This window comes from Pongo pygmaeus, chromosome 16, assembly GCF_028885625.2.
Source record: "Pongo pygmaeus isolate AG05252 chromosome 16, NHGRI_mPonPyg2-v2.0_pri, whole genome shotgun sequence".
NCBI lineage: Eukaryota > Metazoa > Chordata > Mammalia > Primates > Hominidae > Pongo > Pongo pygmaeus.
Genome location: NC_072389.2, coordinates 67,778,442 through 67,796,819, shown reverse-complemented (window position 1 = coordinate 67,796,819; position 18,378 = coordinate 67,778,442). Strand labels below are relative to the sequence as shown.

Sequence of the window (18,378 nt, the reverse complement as noted above, 5' to 3'; positions counted from 1 at the left end):
GCAGGATCATCAGCCTGGAGCTGAAGGAGAGTGAGCAGAGGGTGGGCTTAACCAAGGATGGGGTTTTGTTTCCGAGGACAGTAAGACAAAGCGGGGAAAGGTCAAGGGAGATGAGCGTATATGCAAGAATCTGAGCTGGGTAAGGAGGACAAGAAAGGGATGATGGACAATGAAAAAGAAAGGGCCACCAGGTCAGAAGGCCTTGTAGGTGAAAGCTAGGTGGAACCAAGTACTAGAGGCAATAAGACAAAAGAGAAAAGGGGACGGTCAGACTGGTGAGTTTGTCAAGATTTTGCTGGAGGTGCAGTTATCAGTAATGATAAGGTCTAAAACTATATTTTTAAAATAATGGGGTGCAAGTTTAGTAGGTGGTGAAATCAGTTTAGTGGGTCAGAAACAGCATCTTATTGTTTTAATGAAACAATAGAAAGTATGAAAGTGCATTACACCCAGTAAGAGTAAATACTGTTTTGTGAAACTTCTGTGTGTTTGTATTGGGTCATCACATAAGATATATTTCTCCTATGGCTTGGGGTTAAAAAAAACTTCAAAGACACTAGAGCAAGGGTTCTTGACCCTGGGACTACTGACATTTTGGATGGCATAATTCTTTGTTGTCTGGGGCTGTCCTGTGCATCGCAGAGTGTTCAGCAGCCTCACTAGAATGTCAATAGCATCTCTTCTTCCTCCAAAGTTGAGCCAAAAAAAGTCTCTAGACATTGCCAAATATCCTCCTTGTCTATAATCAGTGGTCTAGAGATAACCATGTGAGCAATGGCTGAAGCAGGGTAGAGGAAAAGATAACTGAAAGAGAGTTGGTGAAGGGACTGAGAGGTTGAGAATTGGGTGGACAACCTATACAGATGTTCAAGTCACCAAAAATGTTAATGGGAGGAGGGACTGTGGGCCAGATGCTAAAATCTCCAAAGAATGAGGCAAGGTGACTCAGAGGACTGTAGGTGAGTGGTCCTCTACCCTGGCTGCACATTAGAATCACATGGAGAACTTACCCACCAATGCCCAGGCCCCATCCCAAACCAACTACATCAGAACCTCCAGGTGATTCAAATGTGCAGGTAGGTCCAGGAACACTGCAGAAGAAACCCATCCTGCAAAGCCCCACTTAAACATGACCTCCTTCATGACAATTTCCCTTCCAGGTCTCTTTGTTTCCTGCACTCCACTATCACTACCAATTCTGCTTTGCTTAGAGCTGACCTAGGAAATCACTAGAAAAACATTCAAGGCTCTAAAACTAAGTGGCTGGCACTCCAGCCTGGGTGATGGAGCGAGACCCTGTCTCTAAAAATAAACAAAACAAATTAAAACTAACTGGCTGAAAACAGAATAAACATTCATCTGCTAAAAAATCTTAGAACTAGGAGACCAGTGAGAAGGAAAGCTTTTTAGGGAATACTCTGCTCGAGCTTTGGGTCATCCACATCTCTCAAGGACATCCAGACAAGCAAGGGTCCCAAAGGACAGCCAAACACTTATGTGTCACTGATAAGCATCATTAGAAACAAAACCCCTTTGGGAGGCTGAGGAAGGCAGATCGCTTGAGCTCAGGAGTTTGAGACCAGCCTAGGCAACACGGTGAAACCCTGTCTCTGCTAAAAATAGAAAAATTAGTCGAGCATGGTGGTACATGGCTGTAATCCCAGCTACTTGGGTGGCTAAGGCAGGACAACTGCTTGAACCCAGGAAGCAGAGGCTGCAGTGAGCCCAGATTGCACCACTGCACACTCCAGCCTGGGTGACAGAGTGAGACCCTACCTCAAAAAAAAAAAAAGAAAAAAAACAGGAACATAACCCCTTTGCTGACACTGAAATAAACATTTGTTGAAATTAATGGCTACTGCACTTAATTTCCTCCAAAAAAATGCATGAATGATCAGATTATGACACAATTTATGCCACATTTATCATCTGGTCACCATATTAGTCTCAATGCCCTTCACATGTAGCCAACTTTTTATTAAAAGGTATCAATGACATAAAATCTTGAATATGCATGTATGACACGAAAAAAAACAGGAATCAGAATTTCCTCTTTCCCAAGAGAATTCACTATAGACTATTTAAAATGATACCCATGAATTCTCACTTTCAATGCTGATGAAACATACATCTATCTATAAAACATCATTAAATCCCCAAATATCTACAACAAATTCAGACAAGAATTAAGTAACATGACTCAAATATTAATTTTTCCCAGCTTGGGGAAATTGGCAGAATTGCATTAAATGTCCCTTGACTGAGATTCTAACTTTCACCTGTATTAGTCCATTCTCACACTACTATAAGGACATACCCAAAACTGGGTAATTTATAAAGGAAACAGATATAATTGAGTCACACTTCAGCATGGTGGGGAGGTCTGAGGAAACTTACAATAATGGCAGAAGGGGAAGCAAACATGTCCCTCTTCACATGGCAGCAGGAGAGTGAAGTGCCAGGGAAAGGGGGAAAAGCCCCTCATAAAACCATCAGATCTCGTGAGATCTCACTCACTATCACAAGAACAGCATGGCAGTAACCGCCTCCATAATTCAATTACCTCCCACTGCTGTGGGGATTATGGGAACTACAAGATGAGATTTTTGCGTGGGGACACAGCCAAACCATATCATTCCACCCCGCCCCCTCCCAAATCTCATGTCTTCACATTTCAAAACATAATCATGCCTTTCTGACAGTCCCCCTAAGTCTTAGTTCATTGCAGGATGAACCCAAAAGTCCAGATCCAAAGTCTAATCTGAGACAAGGCACGTCCCTTCCACCTATGAGCCTGTAAAATCAAAAGCAAGTTAGTTACTTCCTAGATACAAAGGGGGTACAGGAATTGCCTAAATACACTCATTCCAAATAGGAGAAATTGGCCAAAATAAAGGGGTTCCAGGCCCCATGCAAGTCCAAAATCCAATAGCGCAGTCATTTAACCTTAAAGTTCCAAAATGCTCTCCTTTGACTCCATGTCTCACATCCACATTACACTGATGCAAGAGGTGGGTTCCCATGACCTTGGAAAGCTTTGACCCTGTGGCTTTGCAGTGTACACCCTCCCTCTCAGCTGCTTCACAGGCTGGTGTTGAGTCTCTGCAGCTTTTCCAGGTATGTGGTGCAAGCTGTTGGTGGATCTACGGGTGGCCCTCTTCTCAGAGCTCCACTAGGCAGTGCCCCAATGGGGACTCTGTGTGGGGGTTCCAACCCCACATTTTCCTTCTGCACTGCCCTAGCAGAGGTTCTCCATGAGGGCTCCGCCCCTGCAGCAAACTTCTCCCTGGACAGCCAAGCATTTCTTTTTTTGTTTGTTTGTTTGTTTGTTTGTTTGAGACGGAGTCTCGCTCTGTCACCCAGGCTAGAGTGCAGTGGTGCATCCAGGCATTTCTATACAGCCTCTGAAATCTCGGCAGAGGTTCCCAAACCTCAATTCTTGTCTTCTGCATACCTGCAGGACCAACATCAAGTGGAAGCTGCCACGGCTTGGGGCTTGCATCCTATGAAGCAATGGCCTAAGCTGTACTTTGGCCCCTTGTAGCCACTGCTGGAGCGGCTGGGATGCAGGGCACCAAGTCCCAAGGCTGCACACAGCAGGGGGCCCTGGACCCAGCCCAGGAAACCATTTTTCCCTCCTAGGCCTCCGGGCCTGAGATGTGAGGGGCTGCTGCAAAGGTCTCTGGTTACTTATGCAAATTTCTGCAGCTGGCTTGAAATTCTCCCCAGAAAATGGGTTTTTCTTTTCTACTGAGTCAGGCTACAAATTTTCTAAACTTTTATGCTGTCACCTCCTAAATGCTCTGCTGCTTAGAAATTTCTTCTCCCAGATACCCTAAATCATCTCTCTCAAATTCAAAATTCCACAGGTCTCTAGGACATGGGCAAAAAGCCACCAGTCTCTTTGCTAAAGCATAGCAAGAGTCACCTTGGCTCCAGTTCCCAAGAAGTTCCTCATCTCCATCTGAAACCACCTCAGCCTAGAATTTATTGTCCATATCACTACCAGCATTTTGATCAAAACCATTCAACAAGTCTCTGGGAAGTTCCAAACTTTCCCACATCTTCCTGTCTTCTTCTGAGCCCTCCAAACTGTTCTGATGTCACTTCCACACTTTTAGGTATCTTTATAGCAGCACCCCACTCTCTGCGGTACCAATTTACTCTATTACCCATACCCAAGAGTGGGTAATTTATAAAGGAAACAGGTTTAATTGAGTCACAGTTCAGCATGGCTAGGGCGGGGGGCAGTTGGGGGGCCTCAGGAAACTTACAAACATGGTGGAAGGGAAAGCAAACACGTCCTTCTTCACATGACAGCAGGAGAGAGAAGTGCCAAGCAAAGGGGTAAAAGGCCCTTATGAAACCATCAGGTCTCGTGAGATCTCACTCACTATCATGAGAATAGCATGGGTATAGCCACCCCCATGGTTCAATTACTTCCCACCAGGTCCCTCCCATGACACGTGGGGATTATGGCAACTGCAGTTCAAGATGAGATTTTGCATGGGTACACAACCAAACCATATCACATCCATAACACGGCTGGCTGGAAAACAGCACAAGACCCATGGAAGAGAGGTAGCTAGTTCCTCTAAACCAGTGGTTTTCCATAGAACTCATCAGTTCTATCAAGATTACAAAAATCACATTAAGAGTCTGGGTTGAAAATGGTAGAAGCATAATAGCCAGCTAAGCCAGGGATCGTATGGAAAGAAACCTGGGTTCAAACACCAGCCCAGCCCTCTCTGGGTGATCCACAAGATAAGACTCTTCTGGAAACTTGTTAATAATGCAAATCAAACCCCACCAAGGACCCAACAAATCTGAAACTCAGGCCCAATAATCTGGGGTTTAACAAGCCCTGCAGGTGATTTCCATGCATTTTAGTTTGGGAACCACTGATGTAATCTCAAGCATGGTTTTCAAATTGTGCAGCACAGCCCTGGCTTTCAGTGGGTTGAGATTCTGGATCTCCCATCAGGATTCACAGAGTCACACAGTATGTACTTTTTTCAATGTAGAGCAGGGTGTGGTGGCTCACACCTGTAATCCCAGTGCTTTGGGAGGTCAAGGTGGAGGATCACTTGAGGTCAGGAGTTTGAGACCACTCTGGGAAACACAGTGAGACATGGTCTCTACAAAAAAATATCAAATACAAATTAGCCAGGTATGGTGGCAAGTTCCTGTAGCCACAGTTTCACAGGAGGTCGAGGCAGGAGGATCACTTGAGCCCGGGAGTTTGAGGCTGTAGTGAGGTGTGATTGTACAATTGCACTCCAGCCTGGGCATCAGAGAGACCCTGTCTCTAAAAATATTATTCAGATAAAAAATAAAAATAAAATGTGAAATGCTTTTGAAAGCTTTAGCTGCAACTGGCAAAAACTCATCATTCTATCAAGATTTCAAAAATCACATTAGGAGGCTGGGTTAAAAATGGTAGAGGTGGAATAGCCAGCTAAGCCAGAGATCGTATGGAAAGAGACTTGGATTCAAACACCAACCCAGCCCTCTCTGGGCCTCAATTAGGAAAACCAAGTTTGAGGAGATGCTGCTGCTATCTAGAAAGGCTTCTCAGGCCAGGCACCGTGGCTCATGCCTGTAATTCCAGCATTTTGAGAGGCCGAGGAAGGTGGACTGCCTGAGCCCAAGAGTTCCAGACCAGCCTGGCCAACATGGTGAAACCCCATCTCTACTAAAAACACAAAAATTAGCTGGGAGTAGTGGTGCATGCCCTTAATCCCAGCTACTCGGGAGGCTGAGGCATGAGAATTGCTTCAACCCAGGAGGTAGAGGTTTCAGTGAGCCAAGATCATGCCACTGCACTCCAGCTAGACCCTGTCTAAAAATTAAAAAAAAGAAAGGCTTCTCAATTGGCCAGAAGCTCTCCCTGCAGGGGCCACTGTTGGTCTTCCTTCAGGATGGGATCAGAGAAAGTTAAGACAAAGGAGAGCGCTTGTAAGAGCTTTCCTGAGCTCTTACTTTCACCACCTCCTGGGGCAGAGAGAAACAGCTTTTTCTGAAGCTATCCTTTACACTGAAGGTATATATACTCTACTAAAAGTTGAGAAATCAAAGATTTTAGAAAATAATTAATTGAAAATTTCCAAAGAGATAAGAGATTACAGTAAGAGGCATCAGAGAAAGTAAGCGTGATACTTCCCAGCCTTTTTTTCTAAATGGTTGCTGGTGAGTTTCTTATCCATTAACCAAATATTTTTTAACTTGTTTTCATATAGAAAAGCCTGCGTGTTTGAACAAGTCAACCAACTGAAGCGTACATGGAGAAAGTTAATTACCTCTCCCTCCTCACTGCTAATCTTAAACAATATTTAAGTTTTATGTGTCCTTACACATCTTTCTCCAAGGTCATACACATAGGGCTTCTTTTTTAAAATCAGAAATAAGGCCGGGCACAATGGCTCATGCCTGTAATCACAGCACTTTGGGAGGCCAAGGCGGGTGAATCACTTGAGGTCAGAAGTTCGAGACCAGCCTGGCCAACATGGTGAAACCCGTCTCTACTAAAAACACAAAAATTAGCCAGATGTGGTGGCGGGTGCCTGTAATTCCAGCTACTCAGGAAGCCTAGGCAGGAGAATCACTTGAACCCAGGAGACAGAGGTTGCAGTGGGCCCAGATCAAGCCACTGCACTCCAGTCTGTGCGACCGAGTGAGACACCATCTCAAAAAAATAAAAAAATAAAAAAAATCAGAAATACGGTCATGCAACATACATATGATACACTGTAACTAGCTTTTATTTTATGTATTATTTTTAATAATGTTATGCACAACCCTCACAAAATAATCCATACTATGTATGTACCTTATTGATTTTACTAATGAATATTTGTTGCTTCTAGTTTATTTACTGAAAAAAATCCCACAACAGACACCCTTACACACAGATCCTTACATGTCAATGTTTTTCCTAATGTAAAATAAGGCTGCAAATGTGGGATTGCTGGGTCACATGGCACGTGTGCTCCAAACTTTCACAGAAATGATCTGCTTTTCCCAAAAGTTGTAGCAATTCACACTTATATCAATGGTCTGAGAATTCCCACCCTGCCCCATCGAACAGAGAGTATTACCAACCTTTTAAAAGATGTTATCAATTGTATGGACAGGAAATAATATCTGTTTTTAAATTTGTATTTCTCTGTCCACTAGGGAAGGTGACAAGAGATGCAATAATTTGCATCCCTTCTTCTGGGAATTGCCTGGTCACATCCTTTTCTCATCTTTTTATAATGTTGTATTTCAGTTACTATTTCATCACATTCTCATCTCCCCACCCCCGCCCTGGCTACTAGATACACAAAGTACAAAAGAGTATCACTTCCTCGGAACACAATGTGTGGGCATTGTAAGGGCAGGGGATATCTTCTCAGCATAAAGTACATGGTAAACCCTCAAAAACATACACTGAATGAGTGAATAACAGACGTAGGGAATTATGTTTGTTAAAACTGCAGCTAAAAGAGTAAAAAGAAAATAGAAATGTTCATTCCTTGTTCTACACTTTCAGAACAGCATCAGTTTGACTGAAATTAAATTGTTGGTTAAGAGAAAAACAAAACCATGGTCTTGGCACTGTCTCTGAAACTCCACTGTGAAATGGGTGGCAAATGAGCCCAGTCCTAATTCATAGCTCTGGGTGACATATAAAGACTCTCACAACTAAAGCATTTTGTACCCAACCTTGTCCACCAGCTGTTATTCAAATGGCACCTGCCCCGAGCCAAAGATTGTCAGGGTGGTCAACACACAAGAGAGGTCTACCTTAAGCATGTTATCTTCCCCTCCTCCACCCTGACTTCTTTGCCTTTCTCCAGCTTATTGAGGAGGGGGTGTGGGCCCTGCAGGGGAAATCTGACAGAGTTCAGATTCCCTAACTCTGAACTTTAGGCAAAACATCTGGTCATACCCACCATTTATCCCTATTATTTGTAATAGTTATGTGTGGCTTATGTTTTAACTAGTCTCCTTATTAGATATAAAAGTAATACGATTAAGAAGTTCTGGGGAAAGTACTGTAATTAAAAAGGCACCAGTGGGTACGTTAAGCTGTAATTCCAGGCCTGCTTATTATGTTTTCCTTCTCGTCTTTAAAATTTTGTACCTAATAAAAATAACTGAATTATTCAACTCTTTCTGAGTACTTCCTCTACTGGCCAACCACCACTCAAAATCATCAAGAAAACATTATGACTCAAAAGTTCTGGAGCAATAATGTCACAGATCACAAGTTGCAGACACTGTCTCAAGAGTCTGGACATGCCACACACACATCACAACACCACTACACAGACTGGTAGACAGGCAACTTTCCAAAACATACTCGTTTTCTAACCTTTTGAAGTTACAAAATCTTAAAAGGAAAAAAATGCAAGAATTTTGGTCAAGCCATGAAGTTATGATGATAAGAATCTGGTTGGCCAGGTGCGGTGTCTCATGCCTGTAATCCCCACTCTCTGGGAGGCCGAGGCGGGTGGATCACCTGAGGTCAGGAGTTCGAGACCAGCCTGGCCAACGTGGTGAAACCCTGTCTCTACTAAAAATACAAAAATTAGCTGGGCGTGGTGGTGCGTGCCTGTAGTCCCAGCTACTTGGAAGGCTGAGGTGACAGAGCAAGACTCCGTCTCAAAAAAAAAAAAAAAAAAAGAATCAGGCAAGAGGCAACAAAGCACAATGTATAACAATTTGTTGAGAGAGGCATTAAAAAAAAGATAAATATTAAGGTAGTAAACTTGGGAATAAAGATTGGAGGGTTTGCAATAAAGCTTCTCTTTTTTATTATGTAAGGTTTAACATGTATAAAATATATGTGGCATATATGTAGTTAGAAAGCATAATGCTAAAATGCATAAATACCTATTTAGATGCATAGATTTTTTTTCTGAGCATAGTTGGTGAAAATTTATATTATTCACCACCTGTAATCGTCCTTTACTGCTCTAGAGAACTAATGATGTTCTGGGAGTGAGGGGTAAAGGAGGGGAAATCAGGTTAATTTTGAGAGAGAAAAGAAAGGTACTGACTAGAAAATAACATACTCACCTCTTCCTAAACCCTAATTTCACTTAAAAATACTCTATGGAACAGTGTTTGGAAAAACCTGAATGAGTCAGCAGTAGGTGAGTTCAAAACACATATATAGCCTATGCCTGTACAGAATATCCCTGGTAACTCATTCAACAGGGTCAAGTTGTTAAAAGTTCGCTTTCTCTTTGGAGGTAGAAGCCCCACATCAATGCCAAAAAGAGAGACCCTCTAATACTCTTTGGTATCTCCCTGATAGCTTAAATGGTTACAAAGGCAGAAAGAAACCAGTGGCTTCCCCAGTCTGAAGAGACCTGTTTCTGTGATTAAGGTACTCCCTCTAAGACTGGAAACTTAAAATGGATTGAGGCTTTCTGCAACTGATTTCACTTCTAAATTAGCTATGCTAATTTTGGAAAAATGTATCTTGGGCTCTGGGTGTTTTCCACTATTCTAGTGCTCAATGAAAAAAAGGCATTCGTGTAGGCATCCCTCTTCTCTCAAGGCCACTTGTCACACCCACCGCCATCCTCTGATTTTGCATAGAGGTCTCAAATAAGCAATCAAGGTAGGTAAAATCTTGGCTGACATTCATATTGGAGACACTTTTGCAGGCGCTTCATGAAATGAATCAGGGAAAGAGCTGCCTAACACCTAACATCTCCAGGCACATCTCCCACAGGAGAGCCTCTCCCCTCCCTCTGCATACCTAACCCCCAACCCCAGAGGTTTCTGTGGTCCCTTCTAGCCTGTTCAGTGAAGAGACCCGAAGTGCCGACAAAAACTCAATATTATGACATCATTTCGGTAACACTCCAAGGAGAACACGTTCCTGCAATTGGCTGCCTGTAGGTCGGCAAACACGCCTGTGCCCTGTCCCGTAACAAAGCAGAGGTCACAGTCTATTTCAAAAGTAAAGATTCCCCACTGCCGCTTCCCCCTCACTCCAGAGAGGTCGCTGCCTCCAAGCTCTGGAGAAGGGAGGTCAGCGTGCAACCTTACAATGCCACAACTCAACACACCCAGGTACTATTAAAGGAAAAGTAAGTGGTACCTACAGCACCAGGGCAATTTACGTGTATTTTGGGGTCCACTTCTCCAAGACATCATCCCTACCCAACCGTCTTTAATTATGTCTTTGACAACGCCAACACTTCAGTTCATTCCTCTCTCATCTTCTGGAAAGAACCAGAACTTTTCACTATGAGACACAGGAATTCTGGCCTAAGTTGTCCCAGCTCTTCACGGACAGCAAGAATCCAAGTTTCCCCACGCGTCACCTGAAGCCCCAACTTCTGGAAACGCCCTCCTTTCCTCGCCTCCACGAGCTGCGAGAGCAGAACACGCAGCCGCGGGCGATACTGCTGTCGCCGCCAAAGCCAAAGAGGCGACTGGAAGCTCAGGCTGGTCGGCGGCCTCGGAGCGACCACAGGCCAGGCCCTGGTCCCGATCCACGAACCAAGGCCCCTCCTCTCCCCCAGGAAGTGAGCTACCGCGCCCCTCGGAGCACCCAGGCGAGCCCGGGCACCGGGAGAACGCTCTACACTCGGCGCCCAGCCCCGGGACGCCGCCAAGCGCTCGGCTCCGGCTGAGCGCCCGGGCAGCAGTAGCTGCGGGGAAGAGGGGCGTGTTCCCTGAGCCTCGGAGCCCCAAGGCCGGGTCCAGACGGGACAGAGGAAGGCGGCAAGCCCAGCACGCTGTCCGTGACTGCGGCTCTCGGCCCCAAGCCCCGCCGGCTGGCGTGGCGACGCGCTGTAGTCCGCGCGCCCTTGCAGGGACAGCAGTCGTGCGCGCCTTGCGCGGCCGCCTCCGCGCCTGCCTCGGCGCGCAAACTTTCCCGGCGGCAACCGATCAGGCCTCTCCGACTGGGGCGCGGGGCTCTCTCCGGGACCCAGAAACTGCTCGCCCCCTCCCCTCCGCAGTCAAGACCCACTGAAAATATGGCGCCCTCGAAAGTCGTTCCTCGGTCCCCTCAGGGATCCCGAAATACTCGTCTCCAGGTCCCTCCAGCTTCCAATGGGCGCAAAATTTCAGCTCGTGGGACCGAGGAAGGAGAGGGAGCCGCTGAGTCTGTGTGAGGCCAGCCGCACTGGATGCAAAGCCTGTCCCCGCTCTCGGCCTGGCACTGCCCTAGTCGCTCAGCGGCCAGCAGTTCGCCCGTGGCGAGATTGCCAAATAAAGGGCAGTCGTGGGATCGGCAGGTCTGAGTGTCAGGCACTGGAGAAGGAACTCCGCACTGGCGGGCTGTCTTAGCCCAGAGCCTCGGCGGGAGACTTGTTTGCAAAGTGGCGCTGGAGTCCCGGCGGCCAGTGCTGGAATGAAGCCGCTCCGCCAGCGCCAACTCTCCTGGCGCGGGGGCCCGGCTGGGGTCGAGGGGACACTCTATGCAGGCGGGGCCGCTTTTCAAAGCCCAGTTACCGGAAACCCAGCGAGAGCCCCGGAGGGGACCGGCTGCCCACGGTCAGGAATCCGCTCTCTGGCGCCGGCTGCGAGGCTGTTTGCAAACCGCTGCGCCCGGGTCCAGCGCAGTGAAACATACATGTGCAATAGACAGGTGCATTAATTTCATTTTATTTTTATTTTCCTGCAAGAAGCCCTCCTAGACCATCAAATCTGGGAGCTTTACGGGTTTTTCCTGCATTGGCATCACTCACGAGAAGCAAAAGGGAGAAAAAAAAAAACCACACATTTTCCTTCTGGAGAGGGGAGGGAAAAGACACGAGAAATTCATACAACGTGCATGCAGCTGGAGGAAGAGGAAAACCCGAGTGAGCCGTGCGCCTTACCGGGGGATGCATTTACTGTCTCATTGCAGAGCGCCTGCCCGGGAGTGCAGCCTGCGTTCCCCCGCGCGCTGGGCGACCACTCCGCTCCCGCAGCCGCCTCAGCCGCTGCCGCCGCCGCTGGCTCCGGGCGCGGAACAAGAGCCGAGGGCGAGCGCGAGCGCACTGCCCGCGAGCGCTGGGAGGGCAGGAAGCGCGTCATCATTCGGGGACGGCGCGGCGCCGGTCCGGCTGCGGCGCCGCGCGGCAGCGGGGCTGGGCCGCCACCGAGGCTCAGGCGCCCCTCCTGGGTTTCCTCCCACGCGGGGTGATGCTGAAAGGGTCAGCGAGGGAAGGTGATGCACCGGCCGAGCTGTCACCGGGAAGGGAGGCTTGGGGTGACCCCGGCTTCCCAGAATTGGGGCTCTGCTGTGTAAAGGGGATGACTGGAGGACACAGCGCCTTGTGGGCTGGGGCCCCTAGGTCCTCATAGTGCCCGCTCGGGACCACTGGCCAGGTCCTGGGGGAAGCGAGGTGTGGCTGACTGGAGGGCTGTGGTGGGCTGTGGGGTCTTGCTGCGAAGCGGAGGGCCGTGACCCCAGGCGAGCCTGCTCCTTTCAGCACAAGGACCTTGAAACCTTGCTGGTCAGGAGTCACTTAGGAATTTAGAGAACGACTATAGGGATGAGTGGCGGTAGGGGCGTGCTCTGTTGATAAGAAGAAAATAATTCACTCCTGCTTGCCATGCCCTGAATAAAGTCAGTTATATACCTCTTACATTTACAGTCATTATTAGTAAATACTGTAAATACCATGGCACAATGTGAAGGTTATTCAAGGGGGTGAGGAGACAAAACACTATGTACCGTATGATCCCGTTTTTAAAAACTGTGATTTATGGAGAAAGGCAGAAAAGACTGGATAGATAAACACCAATAAGCCTCTCAGTGATTGGCGGAATTGTGAGTAATTTTACTTTTTTATTTATCTGTTAGGGACACATTAGTAATTTAAAAAAACAAGAATTAGCCATGACCCCTTTACTCCTAGCATTTTGGGAGGCCAAAGCAGGAAGATCTCAAGCCGAAGGAGTTTAAGATCGGCCTGGGCAATATAGCGAGACCCTATCTCTAAAAAAAAAAATTAAAAATTAACCGGGTGTGGGGGCGCATGCCTGTAGTCCCAGCTACTGGGGAGAATGGTGGGACGATCGCTTGAGCCCGGGAGCTCGGGGGCTGCATGAGCGGTGATCCTACCACTGCACTCCAGCTTGGATGACAGAGCGGGACTCTGTCTCAAAAAAAAAAAAAAGGAAAGACGACATTATTTCCATCCCAATACAGAATGACCAGGAAATAGGTAGCAAATCTATTCAGTTACTCAAATGGAACTGCTGGCAACTTTTTAGTGTTTCTCAGAGAAAGAAACTGCTGTCACCATAAACCAGAGAGTGAATTGATTTTGTAAATTGAAATTATTTTGAATAAGTCCATTGGAACATTGGATAAGGCTGGACATTCTGTGAGAACAATACCCTGTCCTTAACCAGGCTCATGAACCGGATTGCATCATAACAGCAAAGGTAACCTTAGGGTACAACTTTGTAACTTATTGCAGAAAATAAACTGTAAAGCTAACAAAGTATACATTATCAATGCACAGTGAGAGAACCAATTACTTTGCAACTTGAGAAAGTCCTAAAAATTGCAGGGCACAATTTCTCATTGTACAGGTATTTTTGTTCACCACACCTTTTTAAACATTCTCCAGTCTGACAGAATAACTAGTGGTGGCAGCAAGCCACCTCAGGGGTTGATTAAAAAGTACATGTTTATTGATTTCTGTACCAGCCTGGTAATAAGCTCACTAAATTAATGCCACCTAAATTGTTCCTTGGTTTACTAACAAAGAATAACCATATTTTTATGGTCCAAATGCCAGGTTTACATAAGAGGCTTATCAAGAAGGAGAGGAAAAAATGGTTGCAACTAAAGTGATTTTCCACTTCCACTTAGTCCTCCGTTCATAGGGCCCAATAGCTTCCTACCAAGCATCTCAAAATCTTTCTGACACCTGGATTTCAAGATTTTCCGTTACTTAATGCATTCTCCTGAAAGTATCCCCACACTTTTCCACTACCCATCAGCGGGATGCCATTCAGTATTGGAAACTACATTCCATGAGAGCAAGAACCTCATCTGTATCTCTGTGCCTGAAGGAGCCTGGCACACAGTATTTAATAAGTACTCAATAAAAATCTGCTTTATGAAAATAGCCTTATTTGTTCACTACCTATTTTACTAGTTCCTGAGATATTTGAAAAGTTATCTCTCCTATTAGAGTGTCAGCATAATTCTGGGATGCTGAGATCCTGTAGAGTTATAGCCTTGGTTTGGCTCAGTTACTTTTCAAAGTTCCAGCTAAATCCTAAGGCATTCAGAAGAGTGAGGTGCAGGTGTCTGAATATTTGTGCATTAATAACCCAAATAGCACTATTTTTGGCTTTCCAAGGTCAATTAAATTATTTCCCCCAGTGAAAAAGAACATTAGCCTTAGAAATCAGCTTTAGTTCTAGCTTCAAACCAATTGGCTTTGGACACTTCTTAATTTTACAGCTCCTGGTTTTTCTAACCACTCTTAGGGCTCCAAAAACCATTTACTGTTTTTTTAGAGAAATCAACTAACCACTCCATGTCCTAGCATTATATTTTTCAAAAATTTCCCCAGTAGACGTAAAAGCAATTTTACCAGTAACCTTTACTAACTTTTCTGAAATTGAGATGCCTCCCTAGACCTAAAAAGAGTTATTTCTAAATTTAGAGTCAGCTACTAGTAGTCTCTGTCTTTATTCACAGTGATCATAGTTCATTGTAGACCAGCAAAAAAAAAAAACTAAAAAAACAAAATCTAACTTTTTTTTAACAAGGTTACATTTTGGGGTTCGTCTCTACCCAGCAGAGGAAAATAGGATGGGAGATAAAACATTCCATCTAAGCAATTTCTGAAGCGTTTACAGCCTCTTACTTCTGCCCAGCAGATCTTAAGTAACAAAATAAATACACTTTGTATGAATAAAGAGTGGAACATTTGGGGAGGTAAGTCAAAGAGATAGCTTCCAAGTCACTTGTAATAAATATATCTGGAATGAAAAACCATTTTCTTCACAAGTTAGATTTGTAATTACCAAATTAGACATTGCTTGGTGCTAAAGAGCTGGATGCTGAGAGATTGCCCCTCTCCTCCTGTTGCACTGAGCCTTAACCTCCTGAATTCCTGTCGAGCACTTGTAGGTATCTGGGGTCGCTTTGCTCGGCTTTCATAGCTGAGCAAACTCAACTGTGTCCATGTTGAAAAAATAAAAGAAATTCCACCAAATATTTTGTTCTACTTTATTTATAAGAGAATATTTTGTGCCATAATAAAATATTTTAAAGGGCTCCCTTGATACAATACACCAACAGTTCATGATTTCCTATCCTTTCAAAAATGTTTGTATCCTTTCCTGAGAGCAAGGTAGGTAGGAACCATGTTTTCTAAAAATTGTCCATCATTCAGAACCAGAGATGAAAAGAAAACACTTAGGCTTCTGTTGTAATTTGATATCTTTAGGTTTGTAGAAATCTCTACCTCTTTGCCGATAAGTTTTAGGAGAGTATATTAACCAAAAATTACAGGAGGAAATATTCTCTGAGTTGTAGTACAGCATAAAGTTCATAAGTTATTTTTAATTTATTTGAAAAGCAAATATTTGACATTTTGCAAAAATTAATATATTTTAGCTTTTTAGTTATCTCAAAGCGTAGGACCTCATTTCATTTCTAACTATTCAGGATAGCAGGACAGATACAGATTTAAATGTCCTATTTAAAAGAGGAAATTGGGCTGGGCATGATGGCTCATGCTTGCAATCCTAGCACTTTGAGAGGCCAAGATGGGAGGATCACATGAGGCCAGGAGATCGAGACCAGCCTGGTCAACATAACAAGACCTTACCTCTTTTTTTTTTTTTTAAGAAAAAAAGAGGCTGGGCACGGTGGCTCACACCTGTAATCCCAGCACTTTGGGAGGCCAAGGCAGGTGGACCACGTGAGGTCAAGAGTTCAAGACCAGCTTGACCAACATAGGGAAACCCCGTCTGTATTTTTAAAAATGCAAAAATTAGCTGGGTGTGTTGGCACATGCCTGTAATCCCAGCTACTTGGGAGGCTGAGGCAGGAGAATCGCTTAAACCCGAGAGGTAGAAGTTCCTGTGAGTAAGATGGTGCTACTATACTCCAGCCTGGGTGACAGAGCAAGACTCCATCTCAAAAAAAAAAAAAAAGAAAAAAGAAAAAAAGAAAAAGAATAGAGGAAATTGCTCCGATAGATTCAGGAAATGGTTATCATCGTACCCAATGCAGAACATGCTTGACATTAATTTTTCTTCTACAGCATATAAAACATACTACAAAGGTTCTTTAAATGTCTCTGAAGCAACATACTGTCTAGAAGAATATAATACCAATAATTATTTTCCTAAGTTGAATTGATCCTTAATCCAAATCAAATGGCTAATATAGAGTGAATAGTATAGGAGGCAGAATGTTTTTTCTTTTGGCTGCTTGCTTGCTGATTTAAGATGTGTTTGGAGTTATACTGTGATTAAAAATCTTTTAAAAGTATTTTATTGTGTATCATCAAAATTGCTTTATTAAGTAAGTGTCATTTAAGTCTCTGGTCACTTGGGATTTTTTTTAAGGTTATGGATAAATATGTTTTTATGAAATTGTTCCATAATATCAAGATACAGTGGAAAGACTTTTAAACAAAAAAGTGTTGTAAAAATCTGTTATCACAGACCGTTGCACCCCCCCCCCCCACTTTCACTAAAATATGTTAGCTAAGATTGGTCTTTGGGGCTCTGGAGATTTTTTTATTTATTTATAGGTGCCACAGAACTCTTAAAAAAAAATTTGTTTAGGGATTAGACCAATTTTAATTTTAAAATAATATATTTATTGTCATCTAGGAAATATTATTCTAGGTCTTCCTCAAATGGAATGGATTTGTTCTAAACAAAATAAGATGATTAGATCATGTCTAAATCATTAAATGTTTTTCATTAATTAAAAGTGATCAACTGAAATATAGACAATTTAAGCAGAAATTACTTAGATATGTTTAGTGTAACTTCAGGGAGGTAAGTGAGGACTATGGGTTTACATCAAAGACAAAATAAATATGTCCAGCACAATTCTTACTTGCCTATTTCCTTAAATCAATTTAACAAATATTTACTGAGTTGATGCCAGGACTTATTATGAGCAAGACACTCTCCCACCCAGCTGTGGCAGACATCTACTGAATAAAATAGTCTCTGCCTTCCCTTTTAAGATTAGAGCAGCCACACCAGATATTCAAATTGATCCTGTTGATAAAAGGTCTTTAAAAGTCTTCTTTCATCTTGTCACTTCCCTCAGAGTTACAAGCTCCAGGAGTTTAGAAAACATCAAAAGAAGACATTTTTTGGTAAGACCAGTCCTAGGTACAGAGTAACAGATTTGGTCCTTGTTGTCCTGTCTTCTGTTGCCCAGAGCAGTCTAGAATAGCCTGGAACTGTTAAGATTAACTATGTAGCAGGAGCTCTGATGAAATGGCTCATATGTTATTTGTCTCACCATTTTGAATGTACTTTTATTTCCTGCCAGACCCATGTCCTAGAGCTCAGGAAGTTTTGATTTTCTGCAATTTGCCTCAAAAGGTGATTCCATTGAGATTTGCAGACTTTCGATGTTTCACATGGTTCTATATTTATTTTTACAAACTCAGAATTTTCAGCATTAGTCAGAATCACCTTTACAAAGACTGTAAAGTTGGCATGTTACAGAGCTATGTAAAAGGTAAGTTGGAGGGCAGCTGAGGAGAGAAGGAAAAAGAAGAAAATACCCATTCAGGTGATTTGCCACGTGTGAGTTCTTAACATTATTTCAATGTATCCCCAATGCGGTCTAAAATAAGATGAAAACAAAACAAAACAAAAAAAACAATAACCGTCCAGCACCAACTCAATTAGCTTAATTTTTTTCTACCAAAAACTAAAACGTATTCAATATAATCCATAGCTTCACAAAAAAATCAAAAAGTAAAATTAAAACTTATTAGAAAACTTCTTTGAGACAGAGTCTCACTCTGTTACCCCAGCTGGAGTGCACTGGCACGATCTCTGCTCGCTGCAACCTCCACCTCCCAGGTTCAGGCCATTCTCATGCCTCAGCCTCCTGAGTAGCTGGGATTACAGGCACATGCCACCAAGCCCAGCTAATTTTTTGTATTTTTAGTAGAGCCGGAGTTTCACCATGTTGGCCAGGCTGGTCTCAAACTCCTGACCTCAGGTGATCCACCTGCCTCGGCCTCCCAAAGTGCTGGAATTACAGACATGAGTCACCGCTCCCTGCCCGGTAGGTTTTATTTTTAATTGTTTTATGAAAATTTTCAAATATGTAACAAAAGTAAAGAGAATTATATAATGAACCCCATATACCCCATCACTCAATTTCAACGATCTCAAGATATTGCTACTTGGTCCATC

At 44.0% G+C, this 18,378-nt stretch overlaps 1 protein-coding gene and 1 pseudogene across 6 annotated transcripts in view; one reads left to right on the top strand and one right to left on the bottom strand.

Moving 5' to 3' along the window:
• TLN2 (talin 2) overlaps positions 1-12,038 on the bottom strand; it is a 449,658-nt gene extending 437,620 nt beyond the window's left edge. For 2 of the 6 annotated variants that reach the window (XM_054451016.2, XM_054451019.2), the window contains exon 1: positions 11,835-12,038. The gene's annotated coding sequence lies outside the window, so the exon portion shown is untranslated. The remainder of the gene's footprint in view (positions 1-11,834) is intronic. The other 4 variants (XM_063652682.1, XM_054451017.2, XM_063652685.1 and 1 more) reach the window with 4 other exon arrangements.
• LOC129013853 (uncharacterized) lies at positions 121-10,640 on the top strand (annotated as a pseudogene).
• Positions 12,039-18,378: the final 6,340 nt, after the last annotated feature.